This window comes from Schistocerca nitens, chromosome 1, assembly GCF_023898315.1.
Source record: "Schistocerca nitens isolate TAMUIC-IGC-003100 chromosome 1, iqSchNite1.1, whole genome shotgun sequence".
NCBI classification, from domain to species: Eukaryota; Metazoa; Arthropoda; class Insecta; order Orthoptera; family Acrididae; genus Schistocerca; species Schistocerca nitens.
This window is the reverse complement of record NC_064614.1, coordinates 1193594168-1193606608: the sequence shown is the minus strand read 5'-3', so window position 1 is coordinate 1193606608 and position 12441 is coordinate 1193594168. Positions and strand designations below refer to the sequence as shown.

Genomic DNA, 12441 nt, shown 5'->3' with positions numbered 1-12441 from the left:
TTTTCAGAACATCTGTAATCCTCTTTGCTTCAGTTACTTCTTTCAGGATATTAATGTGGTACATTCCAGGTTGAAATTGCTCTTTCATCATCATCCAGTTTTCATTGCAAAAATGAATTCTGAATTAGTGATCTTTCATAAACGGTTGTTTAAATAAAAAAGCGACAAATTAAGTTTTTTTATCCTTACGTATTGCATGCTTCACGCAAATGCTATGTTCATCTTACAAGGAGCAGCGGGAATGTTTGTAATTTTTTATGTTTGTGTTATTGGAAGTTCAGAAATCAAATGTTAATCACCGTCTCGAGAAAATTCACTTTGAAGCTTTCCGGCTGTCTTTAATAGCCTAAAGTGAAGTCGAATTTCTCGAGGGCAGCGTGGTTTCGTGGTAAAATTCTCGCCTGCTACGTAGAGGCCTTGTGTTTAATTGTCAGCGACTGCAAAGTTTTAAACAGAGGTACATGTGATAATGACATTCCCATGAAGCATACAATACGTAGTGTGTCTCATTTTGGGCACTATTGTTTTCGGTTACAAATTAAGTTTATTTTATTCTTGCGTATTTTATGCTTTACGCAAATGTTCATGGAACTTTCACCTTTGTTTAAAAGTTTACTACAGTCGGAAACCGAACCCAGGCCGCTCATGTGGTAAGCGAGCATTCTACCACAGAACCACGCGGCCCATCAGAAACGCAATCTTCTTCCTTTAGGGTATTAAAAGTCGCGCGGCAAAACTTCAGAGTCGAATTTATCGAGAATTTTTTAGAGTTGTGTGGTAATGCTTCGGTGGATTGATATTTCAGCTCTAAACTTCACGTACCATAAATATTAAAAAATACAAAAATACGATCGCCGTGTGGCTTCCTCGTTAGCGCCATTTATTAGCGGTTTGAGCAAGGTCTTTGTATTTAGACATTAGTTACTGCCCGCCTTCCATGTGGAGCACGTGTTTGTCTCACAGCGGACTTCTAGACTGAGCCACATTCAACTGATTTCATCAAAGTGTGAGTGCCTGAAGAAGGCGTTGACACAACGTCGAAACTAGTAGTGAAGTAAATATAAAATCTTAAGTGCAACTGGAGGAATTTCATTTTTAATAGAAAAGTATACCAGCTGTGTCCCACCTTCATCCAGTTTAAATATGGATGTACGAAGATTTGTATTTAGAATCTTACACCACTCCTTTACAGTAATAGCAATAACAATAACAATAGCAATAATAATAATAATAATAATAATAATAATAATAATAATAACTGTTATTACTATTATTACTGTTCTAATGGTAGCGAGTGGGACGGTGCAGTGATTAAGACACTGGACGTTTTCGAGTGGGTGCCATCCACATGTAGATTTTCTGTATTTTTCCTGAACCTTTCAAGTCAAGTATTGAGACACTCCCTTTGTAAAACAGTGTGGCGAATTTGCTGCCCTTTCCTTTTCAGTCCAACCGCGTTCTTTGTCTGTAATGCCCTCGCCGTCAAACGGATGTTAAACTCTAATCTTCATTTCTCCTTTTTGCTGTGATATTGTGTCCTGTCACGGTCAGCACGTTGTAAGTTTTCAACCTGTCCAATCTACGTTTACAAAGTTGTTTATAAATACCTCCCGCGTTTCAGAAGAGAGATGCGTGAATACTGCAAGACATATAGGAAAATGACATATAGCAGGAGATGGGGCATCTCTCCGAGTTTCGATTGATAACATGCGTCATGGTGCGGTTGCTTTAGGCGTCAGGCATGTCAGAACATGTAGACAAATCGTCCACTCAGCATTGTCGCATCAAACTAATTCGTGCGTGGAGATAGCGCACTGAACAGATTTCCAAAGGAAGGTTCCTGTTGTCCTTTCCCAGTCATAAGTGTTCGCGACCTCAGTGGTTCAAATGGTTCAAATGGCTCTGAGCACTATGGGACTCAACTGCTGAGGTCATTAGTCCCCTAGAACTTAGAAGTAGTTAAACCTAACTAACCTAAGGACATCACAAACATCCATGCCCGAGGCAGGATTCGAACCTGCGACCGTAGCGGTCCTGCGGTTCCAGACTGCAGCGCCTTTAACCGCACGGCCACTTCGGCCGGCCGACCTCAGTGGTATGGTGACGTTTGCCGACCCATAAATCATGTCCATATTTAGCATCTGAAATGTGAGTTAAAACTGATACCAGCCTATTTCCTGCGTGTTTTTGCGTTTTTCCTTGCAGTTGTCTTCTGGAACACTGCTGGTACTTATGAGTAACCTTATCTTTCGGTTTTCGTCGTTCTGGTTATTCATGCCATTGACTTCCCCCAGCTTACTTGTCTACACTGATTCCTAGTTCTTCTGTACCTCATATAGCGTACATATGACACGATGGCCAACACTTGGCTCCCGAAATGTATCAGCCTGGTTATCGTTGCTACAATGAAGAGTCAAAGAAAATGGTACACGTGCCTCGTATATTGTTGGGCCCCCGCGAGCACGCTGAAGTGCTGCCACACAACGTGGCACGGACTCGACTAACGTGACTGCTGGAGGGAATTGACACCATGAATCCTGCAGGGCTGTCCATAAATCCGTAAGAGCAACAGCATTTTGCAAGGCATCTCAGATACGCTCAATACCGTTCATGCCTGCGAAGTTTCGCGGCCCACATCGGTGATGTTTCGTTGGATGGTTCGCACGTTGATACTTGTTGATGGCCCAGCATTGACATCTGCAGCAATTTTCGGAAGGGTTGCACTTCTGCCACGCTGAACGATTCCCTTCAGTTGTCGTTGGTCCCGTTCTTGCAGGATCTTTTTCCGGCCCCAGCATGTCGGAGATTTGATGTTTTACCGGATTCCTGATATTCACGGTACACTCGTGAAATGGTCATATGGGAAAATCCCCATTTCATCGCTACCTCGGAGATGCTGTGTCCTTCGCTCGTGCGCTGGCTATAACAACACGTTCAAACTCACTTAAATCTTGATAACCTGCCACTGTAGCAGCAGTAACCGATCTAGCAACTGTGCCAGACAATTGTCTTATATAGGCGTTGCCGACCGCAGCGTCGTATTCTGTCCGTCTACATATCTTATTTGAATATGTATGCCTTTACCAGTTGCTTTGGCGCTCAGTGTGTATCGGGTTGTCGCCGGTAATATCTACTGCGTCCCTCATTAAACATCCCACTCTTATATATATATTGCCAACGTAATGACAAGGTCCTTAAGCTGTATTTCCGCTGAATTGAAATGCTTGTCGGGTGAACCAGATTTACGAAGGCGTGCCGAAAAATAGTCCCTCCAAATTTTTTATTCTGTTTTCAATATCGGCTGAGGTATTACATCTCATACTGAAAGTTACCAATTTAAATTTATTTTACTGAAAGCGGATCTGTAATTTTGATCGAGTTTTTAACGTTCAGTTGTCTGTTCGATGAAAACTTTAGGCTTCCTGTTTTCAATGGGTCGCAAATCAGACGATAAAGCTGCATACCAGACCATAAACCTGATAGCTTCCGTAACGCCAACTGTTGGTGACAAGATTCAGCTGCGGAAATGCATAGAGAAATGTGAGAATTCTAAGAAACTTGTATCACGTCTGAAACTTATTGTTATCACACAATCTGACTATGAACTTCGATGAAAAACTGATTTTCTTATGAAAAACTGATGAATATAAAATTGGTTCCTGTCAAAATTAAGTAGAGTAGAATCTGTTTTCTACACTATTTTGCTTACCTATGTCACACTGGATAGCATCGTGCAATCTGCTCTCGTAGCTGTAGCACATCTCGATAACAAAGCTGCAAAATCTAACTACTGAGATATGCAAAAGTGCGTTGAGTTCTCTAAAACCATTGCCGCCTTTCTTCATAATTTTCGATAATGGTTTTAAATAAGTCGAAAACTGACTCTTGGAAAGTGGACAAAGACTCTGAATTAAATGAACTCAATAGTAATGTCATATCATTTGTTATCTCTCAAATCTTACCTTCGTGGTTCAGTGGCCTTCCCTCTGTTGAACGACTACAGTTGATTTTATATCCCTTGATCGATTGTTTTGATGTCAGCTACTTTGTCGTTCGTGCGACGATTTAAAGAATACTCCAACGCGATCTTCTCCTGTGAAACAATTTTGGAAAAAGACGTTTAGTATTTCGGCCTTTTCTGTTTCATGTCTTCAGTAAATCTTATAGATTCTATTCTCTTTCCGCCAATACATATTCCTCTTTTTCCCATCTAAGCCTTTCGCAATAATCACTTCAAGGTGTGCGTTAAACAACAGTGGGCAAATGCAACAACCTTGTCTAACACCTCGTCCAATGCTGCTTCCTTCTGACATTTCGTTTCCAATCCTTACCCTTACTTTTTGGTGTAAATATAGATTCTACATCAGTCGTCTCTCCAATTTACTCCTTTCCTCTTCAAAATATCCATCAGCTTATTCCACTGAACTCTGTCAAAAGCCTTTTCTAAATCTATAAAAACAGCAAAGATTTCTCTACCTTTAAAAAAAAAATGGTTCAAATGGCTCTGAGCACTATGGGACTCAACTGCTGAGGTCCTAAGTCCCCTAGAACTTAGAACTACTTAAACCTAACTAACCTAAGAACATCACACACATCCATGCCCGAGGCAGGATTCGAACCTGCTACCGTAGCGGTCACGCGGTCCCAAACTGAAGCGCTTAGAACCGCACGGCCACACCGGCCGGCTACCTCGAAGAGATTATTGCGGGAGGCTTAGATGAGAAAATAGGAACATGTATTGGTGGAAAGAGAACAGAATCTATAACATTTGCCGATGACACGGTGTTAGTGGCAGAAAGTGAGCGGACAGTGAATAACATGCTGAAAGATCTGAATGAAGCTTGTGTGGAATATGGGATGCTAATAAACACACACAAACAAAGAGTATGGTCATCAGTACTAGAGGCACAATAACTGAAGACTTGAGATGTCACCAGGAGGTGAAAACTCGAATTGCCGTAGCGAAGGAGGCATTCGACAGAATGAGGAGACTCTTATGTGGTAAATTAGATAAAGGTGTAAGGAAAAGGCTTGGCAAATGTTTCGTCTGGAGTGTGGCACTGTATGGGGCAGAAACGTAAACGCTGAGACGAGAGGATGAAAAAAGATTAGAAGTATTTGAGATGTGGATATGGAGAAGAATGGAGATAAGCTGGATGGAAAGAGTAATGAAAGAGTATTGGAAAGGGTTGATGAGAGCAGATGTCTGCTGAAGGTTGTAAGAGGAAGGAAAAATAACTGGTTGGGACATTCATTGAGAAAGCAGTGCTTGCTAGCAGATGCTTTGGAAGGATTGGTTTATGGGAGAAGACTGAGAGGAAGAAGGAGATACGAGATGATAGACGACATAACGGGAGGAGGAAATTATGCAGACCTGAAGAGGATGGCTGAAGACCGGACAGCCTGGAGAACTACCATGTGAAAACCTGCCTTTTGGCAGAATGATGATGATGATGATCTGTGTCATCCTCTGTCATAGATTGTCGTTAACGTTACGGAGCACACCTTTTAATTATTTTAGACCTGGTATGTGTGGAACTGCAGCGATTTCTATACCTCGGTGATAGAAAAAAGTAATGTGTCACGACATAATACCTCCAATAAAATGATCTGATTAACCCAGCCATCACAAACAAACTTTGTTATGTTTGGTTCCAAAGGAAGGCAATCCAGATCGATGCATCGGGAGGCCGTTACTGTCAAAATCAGTAATACACGAGGCAGAGATCGGCACAAAGAAAGAAAGAAAACGGATGTCGCTTATCTGCCCTGTGAGCGGCCCATTCATCGAGAAACTGTGTATAATTCTACGAAAGCACAGAATTCATCGCATTTTACTCTCACCAAAAAGGTCTGCGTTCTAAAGCACAGTCTCAGCCGCGTTCATTTAATATTAATTATGTTAGCGGTTTTGGACAGCATCATCAGACCACAAGACAGCAGAGCCGAGGGCTTCAACGTAATACCGAATGGTATGAGGCACATGAGCCAATGGCCTTGCCGCAGAGGTAACACCGGTTCCCGTCAGATCACCGAAGTTAAGCGTTGTCGGGCTGGGCTAGTACTTGGATGGGTGACCATCCGGTCTGCCGAGCGCTGTTGGCGAGCGGGGTGCACTCAGCCCTTGTGAGGCAAACTGAGCTACTTGATTGAGAAGTAGCGGCTCCGGTCTCTCAAACTGACATACGGCCGTTAGAGCGGTGTGCTGACTACATGCCCCTCCATATCCGCATCCAGTGACGCCTGTGCTCTGAGGATGACACGGCGACCGGTCGGTACCGTTGGGTCTTCAGGCCTGTTGGGGAGGAGTTAGTCCTTTTGTGAGGCACATGCCGAGCAGAGGACTACGGCTACTCCCGTAAATGATGATGGTCTGTTTACCGGAAGCGATAACAATATTAATTTCTATTATTACAACGCTATGCCCGGGATTTAAATTCTGCCATAATCTTCCCATTAAGGACTCTAATCTGATAGTAAAAATTTACCACAATAAGACAAGTATTACAGGTAGAAACTGTGTGTTTTTCTCGTGAAGCCGGCCGAAGTGGCCGTGCGGTTAAAGGCGCTGCAGTCTGGAACTGCAAGACCGCTACGGTCGCAGGTTCGAATCCTGCATCGGGCATGGATGTTTGTGATGTCCTTAGGTTAGTTACGTTTAACTAGTTCTAAGTTCTAGGGGACTAATGACCTCAGAAGTTGAGTCCCATAGTGCTAAGAGCCATTTGAACAATTTTTTTCTCGTGACTGACGGCGCTCAAAAACACGGATTTCATTTATCCAGTATTTGCGAACGTTAGCACCTAGTGACTTGCAACAAATTTTAAACATAATTTCAAACCACTGACATGCTCATGCTGCCAAACTATAGCATGAAGCATTACGTTCTAATTTATTACTGCTTTGGTACGAATTCTTCTATCATCACATTTTACAGGCAATCTCCACATACAGTGAGGTGACAAAAGTAATGGCATACCTTCTAAAGTCGAGTCGCGCCTCCTTTTGCCCGGCATAGTGCAGCATCTCGACGTGGCAGGGACTCAACAAGTCCTTGGAAGTCCCCTGCAGAAATACTGAGCCACACTGCCTTTTAGCCGTTCATAACTGCGAAGGTGTTGCCGGTGCAGGATTTTTTTGCCCGGACTTCTCGGTTATGTGCGCTAAATGTTCGATAGGATTCATGTCGGGCGATCTGTGTGGCCAGATCATGCGCTAGAATTGTCCAGAACGTTCTTCAAACTAATCGGGAACAACTGTAGCCCGGTGACATGGCTTATTGTCATCCGTAAAAATTCCATATTTTTTTAGGAACATGATATCCATGAATGGCAGCAAATAGTCTCCAAACAGCCGAACATAATCAGGACCCAGTGTATTTAACGTAGACACAGCCCACACCACTGTGGAGCCTCCACCAACTTGCACAGTGCTTCGTTGACAACTTAGTCGAAGGACTTCGTGGGGTCTGCGCCACACCAACACCGACTCAAAGGAAGGCCTCGGCGTTTGTTCGCGATGTCACGTCAGCTAGGCACGGCGAACGCCAGGTCTGTTGCAGGCATACTCATAATGGTGGTGTCTCCCTCCCTGACACAGGAAAATGTGAAACTATTGGCGGTAGTCGACCAACACACATTGTTCTGAGAGATTTCTGCAATCAATTAATTGTGCAATACATTACACTTCTTAACAAATAGTGTACTACTGAACTTAAATTTCCACCTGTTTTAAGGATTGACATACAAAAACAACTTCATGGTCCAGCAGCAACAGAATTCGTGCTTCTTTACCTTATTTGTAAATCTGAGGAAGTTACGTTTGTATTGGGCTGCTTTTACAAGAAACTGTGAACATCTTGGTGCTCTTCTTTAGGTATCTTGGTTGACTATGGGGTGAGGAGCACTGAATGTTAATGAAATATCTTGCGATTTTACACGTTGGGGGAGGGGGTGGGGGACAGAAGAAGAGGCAAAAGAGAGATACTTGTTTTATCAAATAAAATTTTTTTATCTTATAAAGTTTCTCCTTTCAGTTGCAAGAGGGGAATATTTATCTTTTCTAATATGCATGTTCAAAAAAGGTTAAGCTCAGCAGTATTTTCGATTTATGAAGCTATTTTGTTTCCTGTTTAGAATTCCTTTCGTTGAAAACGACTGTAATCTAATGATTGGCAACAGTTGGACATTTACACATGTAAATTAGTTCACATTTCCAGTGACGGTGTCAAACGAAAATAAATAAATAAATAAATGAAAGAAACGAGTTCATTGTAAGGGGGTTGGGGTAAGTTTCGATAGCAAAATGGATCAAGTAAATATAGTTACTTGAATGTAAAATTTCCGAAGCTTGCAATGGGGCAAAGCGTCTTCTCATATTGATCTAAGTTTGTTTCGACAGGATTCAGTAATACAGAACTATGATCTTCATTTGTAGCTTTACGATAGTGAGAAAATCTTTCATCTAAATAAAACTGCAGACTCCAAAACTATACCAAACATTTTGTCCAAGAATAAGAGATTTATAGTGATAAGCACGCCCAGGCGTTTCTGCCTGCAACAGACCTGGCGTTCGTCGTGCCTAGCTGACGTGACGTGACCAACAAGCGCCGAGGCCTTCCTTTGAGTCGGTATTGGCCACACTCGAATCCTACCATCAGCTCTTACCACCTGAAATCGAGATTCATCTGACCAGCTCTGTGGTCCCAATTGGTACGGTCACCAGTCCAGGAGAGGCGGTGCAAGCGATGTCGTACTGTCAGCACTCGCGCTGGTCGTCTGCTACCATAGCCCATTAACGCCAAATATCGCCTCACTAGCCTCGCGTTTACGTTCTTCGTGCGTCCCACATTGATTTCCGCGGTTCTTTTCGCACTGTTACTTGTCTGTTAGCACTGACACCTCTTCGCAACCGCCGCGGCTCTCACTCGTTAAGTGAAACCCGTTGGCTACTGCGTTGTCCGTGGTGGGAGGCAACGCCCGAAATTGGGGACTCGTAGCATACTCTTAACGCTGTGAGTTACAGAATACTGAATTCCATAACGATTTCTGAAATTGAATGCTTCGTGGGCCCAGCTCTAAAATTCTGCATTCAAAGTCTCTTAATTCCCGTTCTGCTGCCATAATCACGTCGGAAATCTTTTTACATGAATCACCTGAGTACAAATGACAACTGCGCCAATGCATTGCCTTTTTGTACCTTGTGCGTGCGATACTACCATCATCTGTACATGTACATGTGGCTTTCCTATGACTTCTGTCACCTCAGTTTATACCATTTAAAGTACCTTGAAAACTATATATTACTGTACGACACAGTTGAGATGAGGGAATATAAAGTTTAGATGTGAGAAAAACTAGGTTTCTCTTAAAATGGCGTGCAGTAAAACATCAAAATCAAACAGGACTTTTTAATTTATCACCTCTTTGCTACTAACTCTACTCACTACTCACTTTCCGTACAGTATATACATATGTCAGTGAATGTACTTCCAAAATTATTCCATTGTACGACACACAATTCAGGAGATAAGACGTCATAAACGTTTACATGCTCAAAAAAGTAGCTTTTGTTTAAAATGGAGCGCAAATTCTCAGGCTATGTACACTGCTGGCCACCGTAAATGCAACACCAAGAAAGACAAGAGGTAGCACAACAAGATTTATTTTGTAGATAACATGTTGACCAAGTATCAAATGATTACGTTTACAGACGTCTGTGACATGTGGTTCCTGCCAGAATCAGTAGCCAGAGTAGCCGCCATTGTTGGAGATCACCGCTGCCACACGTCTCGGCATTGAGTCAAAGAGACGTTGGATGTGTTCCTGGGGTACAGCAGCCCAAGCAGCTTCCACACGTTGCCAAAGATCATCTGGTGTGGCAGCTGGGGATGTAATCTGGGTCACTCGTTGAGCAACCATGGACCACATGTTTTCTATCGGCGAAAGATCCGGAGAGCGAGCCGGCCAGGGAAGCAATTCAATCTGGTTATTGACGAAGAACCTTTGGACAAAGCGTGCCACGTGTGGTCGCGCATTATCCTGTTGAAATATGGCTGTGGCCGAGCCCTGAAGGTAAGGAAGGACAACTGGCTCCAGCACCTCGGTTATGTAGCGCCGGCTATTTAAAGTACCGGCAATGCGTACTAGAGGCGTGCGAGAGTAATATCCAATACCGCCCCATACCATAATACCCGGTGCAAGACCAGTATGGCGGTGCATAATGCAGCTGTCCAGCATCCTCTCTCCACGGTGTCTCCACACTCGAATCCGACCATCGTGGTGCTGCAGACAGAAGCGTGCCTCGTCAGTAAAGACAACGTCATTCCATTCTGCCGTCCACATCCGTCTGTCATCACACCATTGGCGACGGAGACGTCTGTGGTTCTGCGTCAATGGTAGACGAAGCAATGGACGTCTTGCGGACAGACCACTCTGCTGTAAACGGCGTCGAATGGTACACGCAGACACTGGATGATGCGTTACAGACGCAATGTGCTGTGCTATGGTTCGGGATGTCACTGAGCGATCCGTCACTGCCATGCGCACAATTTGCCTATCAGCACGTGCAGTGGTGCACCGAGGTGAATGCGATCGACCACATCGGTCCGTCGTACCCTCCTGCATCCAACGGTCACATATCCGCATTACAGTTGTTTGGTTTCGTCCAACACGACTAGCGATTTCTCTGTATGATAATCCACAATCTCGGTAAGCCACTATCCTTCCTCTGTCGAACTCGGATACTTGATCAAACGATGTTCGCTGTAGTCTACGAGGCATAACTGATCGTCTTGTGAAACAACCACAAGGTAAACACACCTGCCGAACGTACACTCGTCGAAATCGCCAAGCTTTAAATGGCGCTAGGAGGTGGCGCCACAGGCGCGTGTGCTGTGCGTCTGCGCTGAAATTCTAATCAGTTGCATATCTCATCGCTGCAAACCCATGGTGTAAATTTCACTTGATTCGGATGCTTCCTTCAGGGTGTTGTATTTACGGTGGCCAGCAGTGTACATCCTGTGTCATAACGTGAGCACTTACCGACTTCCAACAAACTTTTACGTGTCGCAGTTTCATTCTTTAAAGAGTCTGTGGTTTACTGGTATTAAATGAACGCGACAGACTCTGCCTTGCAGTACAGACCTTTAGGTGGGAGTAAAATTCATTGACTGCAGTGTTTCCGTGGAAGTAGACACAGTTTGTCGTAGACTGGCCCATCGTAGGACAGATGAGCGACACCCGTTCTTTCTATTTCTTTGTGTCCATTTCTGCTACAAGTATTACTGATCTTGACAGGAACCAGATACAACAGCATTTGTTTGTGATGACTGAATGATGATAGTCCAAGGTGCTCTTAGTAGGTCAGAGCACGCGCGCGCGCATGCGCTCATGTGTGTGTGTGTGTGTGTGTGTGTGTGTGTGTGTGTTGTGGATTTTTACGCACCTTGGCGAAGGAATGCAACTTCACTTAGATTTCAGTGGCGAGGTTGTGATCACGTATTAATTGGTCGATAAAAGAGTCAGACCATTTTATTGGAGTTATGTCGTAGCACTGTCGTCTTGTTGATATTCGGAACAAGTATTGTTCATAGACATTTGTATTCATAAGAATATGAGAACCATAATTGTCCACTGTATTACGTAAGGCCTCTGGTCATGCACATAGAGTATAAATATGTACAGAGTGAGCATCTTCTCGCCGCGCGGGATTAGCCGAGCGGTCAGGGGCGCTGCAGTCATGGACTGTGTGCCTGGTCCCGGCGGAGGTTAGAGTCCTCCCTCGGGCATGGGTGTGTGTGTTTGTCCTTAGGATAATTTAGGTTAAGTAGTGTGTAAAATTAGGGACTGATGACCTTAGCGGTTAAGTCCCATAAGATTTCACACACATTTGAACATTTTGAGCATGTTCTCAACATCAAACCAGGCTATTCACGTGGTAATGGGACGTCGCTCCTGGTCTGCAACTTGTGGTAACAGCGAAACTTTAATATTACACCTATTCACATGTTTTTACATACGTTTCTGCACGTTTTAGTAGTATTAACAGCCATGGTGCAGTATTGTTGTTGCTGCAGATGTAAAGAGAAATATGTGAAAGGAGGACCAGTTACTTTTCATAGGTACGTACAGGAAATCTCTAATAGTGAATATAATATTGAAGTGAGGCGCTTTATATGTTTAAAAATATCGAGACGCGATATTATGATGTCTATTGTAGAGCAAATTTCTGCGATTTTTTTGCCCCTGTGTTTACGAGAGAAATGCTACATAAATTTGCAAGTGCGTTTAAGCTACGTTTAAGCTACCAGTCAGTGTTTACGTATTCGTGCTTTGTTCATCTGCAGATAAAATTTATATAGTACTGTATGATTAATTTCCTGCAATTTATTCAGGTCCTCAAACCACTATGTGTATCTAAGTACTTCTGCACGAGACAGTT

General features: G+C 43.5%; 1 pseudogene; it reads left to right on the top strand.

Moving 5' to 3' along the window:
* Window positions 1–5987: 5987 nt before the first annotated feature.
* On the top strand, window positions 5988–6105 carry LOC126210264 (5S ribosomal RNA; annotated as a pseudogene).
* The last annotated feature ends 6336 nt before the right edge of the window (window positions 6106–12441 follow it).